The sequence below is a fragment of the Stigmatopora argus genome, chromosome 15 (assembly GCF_051989625.1).
Source record: "Stigmatopora argus isolate UIUO_Sarg chromosome 15, RoL_Sarg_1.0, whole genome shotgun sequence".
Lineage (NCBI taxonomy): Eukaryota > Metazoa > Chordata > Actinopteri > Syngnathiformes > Syngnathidae > Stigmatopora > Stigmatopora argus.
Genome location: NC_135401.1, coordinates 14,417,876 through 14,423,875, shown reverse-complemented (window position 1 = coordinate 14,423,875; position 6,000 = coordinate 14,417,876). Strand labels below are relative to the sequence as shown.

General features: G+C 40.1%; 1 long non-coding RNA gene across 1 annotated transcript in view; it reads left to right on the top strand.

Moving 5' to 3' along the window:
* Positions 1-237: 237 nt before the first annotated feature.
* LOC144090267 (uncharacterized) overlaps positions 238-6,000 on the top strand; it is a 63,656-nt gene continuing 57,893 nt past the window's right edge. The window contains exon 1 of the long non-coding RNA XR_013305322.1: positions 238-364. This is a non-coding gene — a long non-coding RNA (uncharacterized LOC144090267). The remainder of the gene's footprint in view (positions 365-6,000) is intronic.

The following is a 6,000-nucleotide window of genomic DNA, read 5'->3' as shown; positions in this document are numbered from 1 at the left end:
TTCTCTCGCTACGTTTGTCCAAACCGTGCAACGTAGAGAGTTGAATTTTTTATGGTGGCCAGAAACGGCTGATAGACGAGTGATTCAATTTCTTCACCTTCTCTAATTGTGTAAACTCAATCATTTATTTATTAAAGCTGAAAGCAGAGTTGATGCATGAATCATTGTTTTTACATGATGTGCCCTAAACGCATCGCGTGGCTGATTGATTATAAGGTAGGACGTCATTTACAAACAACAATTTCGGAAGAATTTCCGCCAGCGCGTTTCCAGGTGCTCCCGAAACACTTTTTCCCCCTGTCATTTCGGGAAGACTCGGCGAGACACGATGCTGCTGGCCTCGCTGAGCCAATTTATTTGGAAGGTAGGACGCCTTTCCACGTCAATTACAAACGTCATTTCCGCCACCGAGTTTCCAGGTGCACACACACACGCGTGCGCGCACCCACGCACCCACGCACGCACGCACGCACGCACGCACACACCCATCCATCCATCCATAAATCACGCTTGATAAGGATTATAGAATAGATAAAGCGTGATTTATGGATGGGTGGATATTTTATGTTAACATTCTCCTCACAACAACATTAACCTTCTCTAAGTGTGTAAATTCAAGCTTTGAGCATTTTGAGCAAGGATTATCGATGAGTATGCCTGACCAGAAATATGTTAACTTGCTTCTCTCTGGTGGTAGTTTTAAGCATTACACTCTGCAGATTCGAAACAAAAAACACTAAAAGGAAAATATTGTACAAATAGCTTTAGTAAATGCTGTCTTTGTGTTGTTGACAATTTCACACAGTAATACTCGCTGATTCCATAATGCACATGAATAATGATGGATTATGCCATCATATGGATAGACCGATACCTCTTTCAGGGTTTATGTAATCTGTTAAGGATTAGGGAGAAAAAGACTATGGCATCATACCAATAACAGCATTTTTGGAATGGGGGAGGAAACCGGAGTACCCGGAGTAAACCCACACAGGCCCAGACAACATGCATATCCCAGTTGACTTTGGGCCAGAGGTGGGAGACACCCTGAATTGGTAGCCAGCCAATCGCAGGGCACAAGGAGACAAACAACCATCCACGCTCACACTGATACCTAAGAGGCAATTTAGAGTGTCCAGTGAGCCTACCATGCATGTCTTTGGAATGTGGGAGGAAACCGGAGTACCTGGAGAAAACCCACGCAGGCCCGGGGAGAACATGCAAACTCCATACAAGTGGACCGACCTGGATTTGAACCCAGGATCCCATAGCTGTGAGGCCAACGCGCTAACCACTCATCCGCCGGGCCACCTACTATTGTTTAATATTTCGTCAATTTTAAATCATTCAAAAAGATCTCAAAGGTCTTTTCGAATAGACAGATGACATTAAATTCATGAATATTATTACATTAAATGCATATCCAATATAAAATCATAGAACAAATGATTAGAAAAAAATATTATTCAAAATGAATCAAATTTACAATTTTCAAAAGTAAATGGATTTATTTAAAACTACAAATTTAGAATTTTTGTGAGATTCTTGCATACACAATGTTTGTCATTTAACAACAAATGATTGAATACATGAATAATTCTATTATAATTCCTATGACATTTACATTACGTACTTGTCATTATTCTTATCTCATCTCCTAAACTGCTTTATCCTCATTAGGGTCGCGGGGGGTGCTGGAGCCTATCCCAGCTGACTTCGGGCCAGAGGCGGGGGACACCCTGAATCAGCACCAGCCGATCGCAGGGCACAAGGAGACGGACAACCACGCACCCTCACACCCATACCTAGCGGCAATTTAGAGTGCCCACTCAGCCTACCATGCATGTTTTTGGAATGTGGGAGGAAACCAGAGTACCCAGAGGAAACCCACGCAGGCCCGGGGAGAACATGCAAACTCCACACAGGTGGACAGACCTGGATTTGAACCCAGGAGCCCAGAGCTGTGAAGCCGACGCATTAACCACTCGCGACACCGGGCCACCCGATCCGTCATTATTTGCCAGATAATAACAAGATTGTGGCAGCGCCCAGTTTTGGACGTCTATTGCCGTCAATGGCAGCCAATGAGTTATTGATGTGTTCTATGTAAGAGCGCCACACACTTCGTAATTCTTAATCACAAGGCAAGAGTGTTATCTTGCGGCAGTTGTTTGTATTGAAACATTATAAAAATGTGAAAATAGGGCATATAATTCACTTTAGGGTGGCCTGGCGGATGAGTGGTTAGCGCGTCGGCCTCACAGCGGGAGACCTGGGTTCAAATCCAGGTCGGTCCGCCTGTGTGGAGATTGCATTTTCTCTCTGGTCCTGTGTGGGTTTTCTCCGGGTACTTCGGTTTCCTCCCACATTCCAAAGACATGCATGGTAGGCTGATTGGACACTCTAAATTGCCCCTTGGTATGAGTGTGAGCGTGAATGGTTGGTTGTTTGTCTCCTTGTGCCCTGCGATTGGCTGGCCACCAATTCAGCGTGTCCTCTGCCTCTGGCCCGAAGTCAGCTGGGATAGACTCCAGCAGCCCCCGCGACCCTAGTGAGGATAAAGTGGTTCAGAAAATGAGATGAGATGAGATGAGATATATCACTTGCATACCGACCACGTGATGTTGTGGCGCTCCAACTCTCTGTGATGCTACATCTGACCGAGAGGTGACATATAGCAAAAATCCACGAAACAAGACGTTTACCTCTTCCAACAGCAGATGGCCCTGCTAGACCAGAATAACAATAAAATTGTACTATGTCAGAAAAAACAACAAAGTTAGAGTTGGATGCTGTAATTCCTGCCTTATCAGTAGCTCAGTTGTAGTTGTGCATTGATTGACCTACCACAACATTAAGTAAGCCACGTCATGAAATTAAGAGAAATCAAGATTGCCTTCAACATGAATACGAATGTGTTTATTTCATCCCAAATAGAGATGCCACCAGTAATAAACTAATTCACAACTATTCACTTATTAAATGCACTATTTTTATAGTCGTTTCATTTTTTGGGGGACGTTGTTAACCTTAAAAATGTGCAGATCCTATTTCTCAGCTTTCTAATATCATATTTTCTTTTATTCATTTGATTCAATTGTCATATTTATTATTATATATTTTGTCTAAATTTGAACAAAATGAGTGAAACAGTAAATAAATGCATTAAAATATATATATATATATTTGTTTTATTTTGGGTAAAAATTGATCTAATATTCTCTGATTGTTAAATTTATAACATTTAATTTTAACCAAAAAAAACAAAAAATAATCTTTTAACAAACAAGGTAAAGTACAGTAAAAACTCCCTTTTTTAATTTTAGGATAAAGTACAAGAGTTCTTTGTATTCTTTGGATTGAAAATTTGTTTATTTTTATGTTTAAAAAAATAAAAGCTTGCAATGAAGAACTTTATGTTAGAAATATAATCATTATATATATGTGCTTGCAATGAAGCTTATTAACACTGTTTTTGAATGGTTGGTTTGTTCAAAATACTTTAACATAAGCGATTAGCTGGTTAAAGAAAAAGTGATGAGAAAAAATACCACATTATGGCATATTGGTGACAATTTGTGGGTCCTTTATAATAATAATAATATTATTATTATTCAAAGATTGATTTGGTAAAAGCTTTGGAATTGGGAATAGAGCAAAATAGCCTTTTTTTAACAATTTGTGGAGTTCAAAGGGCTCTTAATTAAAGAGAGCTAGTTTTGGAGGATAAAAGAATATTAATACTGTTTTGAATGGTTGGTTTGTCCAAAATACTTTAGCATAAGAGATTGGCTGGTTAAAGAAAAATGAATGGGAAAATTTACAATATTATGGCATATTGGTGACAATTTGTGGGTCCTTTATTAAACATTGAACATTGTAATTAGGAAATGCCTAGTAAAAGGTTGGTTTCTCTAATTTAACTATTGTATTTTTATTGTGGTCACTGAGCTACAGAAGATAGCTCTTAGCTTAAGTAAACCTCGTATGGGGTGATTTGCGAATTAGATCTTAGGTATTAAGAGTTATTTGGTTGTGAAAGATAGAAGACATGAAATTAACAATGCAGAAATGGCATGAGAAAATTCATGGCATTCATCCAAATAATTAGATAAATTGTACCTGGCTGGTTTAGATAAAATAATTGATTTAGGATAGGAATTCACATTACGGCGTGAACTTGAGAATGATAATACATGAAATCACATTAAAATGTGAAATTCGTCATCAATTTCCATTCGTACATGAACATGATCCATAATAAGTAAAGTAGTAAACATGTTCATTTTTGTATCAGAAAGTATGTTTAAAAGTTGCCAGGGTGCACAGCAATGTGGTGTGCGACCACAATGAGCAGACATGTCTTTGTTGTGCCATAATAATAGAGGGCGGGGGGTGTTATGGAGGGTTTGCCTAGGACACGGGGGATCTTTAATTACTGACTTTTGACATGTGGGAGGGTATGATTGACTTATGAGGTTTGAAAAGGACAAACCAGCTGCCACACAAGTGTGTGTGAGCTTGTGTTTTGCAAAAAGGGAAGCATTGATGGGAAATTGGGGGAACCAAAAGGCGTCAAGGGTTAACTTTTGATATGTCCCTTGACTTGGTTAATTTGGAGCTCTGAGTTTCTTAGGTTTTTCTCAGTCTATGTGGCCCCTGAACTGGCTTTGAGGGATGATTTTTTAAAAATATTATAAAGATTGGCGGATTTTTTCAAAAGTTATTCAAAATGTATTATTCGAACCAAAGTTGAGGAATATCTGCATCATTTCAGGCAGGCATGGCTTTTTGAGTATTTTCCTGGCTCTAATTATCATAGACCAGCCTACTAAATTCTGAAGAAAAAAATGGTCTTGGGGGCTGAATTTCCCCCAAAAAATTATTAACTGCCAGAAAATGAGAAATATATTTCTAAAATGTACACTTTAACAAAGTGAAAAACCTCCTGAGCCTTTTCAGTCATGGCTTCCTTCGACTCATGTTTGGCGGGTCAGTCTCACAATTCTGCGGTCGAGGGTTCATTCCCAGGTCTGTCCTCATTGTGTGGAGTATGTCTGTTCTCTCCGGGCTTGTGTGGGTTTTCTCCTGGTACGTTTCCTCCCACATCCCAAAAACATGCAGGGTAGGCTGGTTGAACACTCTTAATTTCCCCCAGGTATGAGTGTGAGTGTGAAGGGTTGTTCGTTTCCTTGTGCCCTGCAATTGGCTGGCCACCAATTAAGGGTGTCCCCTGCCTGGTGCCCTTAGTTAGCTGGGATAGGGTCCGGCACCACCCACGACCTTTGTGGGGATGAGCTGTTCGGAAGATGAATGAATGAATGAATAGTAAGTATATCAAGTGTGTTAGAAAGAGAAGCAGCTGAATTTCTTCGCGTGTGTCTCAGAAGCATCTGCTAACGCAGGCCAGATGGAGTGAGTGTGCGTGTCAGACATGTGTGTGCAGGCACGAGATCTTCCCTCTCCTCCCCCTCTTTCAAGACAGATGTGGCAGTCTAACACCAAAGACCCCGTATCTTTACCCTCTCTGACACCCCACAGGGAACAAAAGGGGGCGGGCAAGTGAGCTAGAATGACCAGCTGTGCAGAACTAAGTGACCTTTGAACTCAGCTGTAGACACACTTCACATGCATGGCCAGATTTGCACTTGTTGTGCAAACATGGCTCCGGCTGTGCTCAGATTTGCAAGGATAGCAAAAGAATTGTTCTAGATTTATAACCTTTCATATAGTGTGTAAATAAGTGATGTGTAAGTTTTTCTTAAATCAATTTTTACTTCCAATGTTCTCCTCCAGGCATCATATTCCTTTATTAAAAATATATATTTTTTTAAATAAAATCTTATACCCCCACCCCGAGCTGTCCAACTCAATGCGGGTGGGGGGAAATAACTGGCCCACCAAATCATTTTGTGTGGTCCATGAATATACATTTTGCATTGACTTCAGCTTGTTTCAGCTGACTTATGTTCTGGTATGATGAAATTTATTATAAGATCA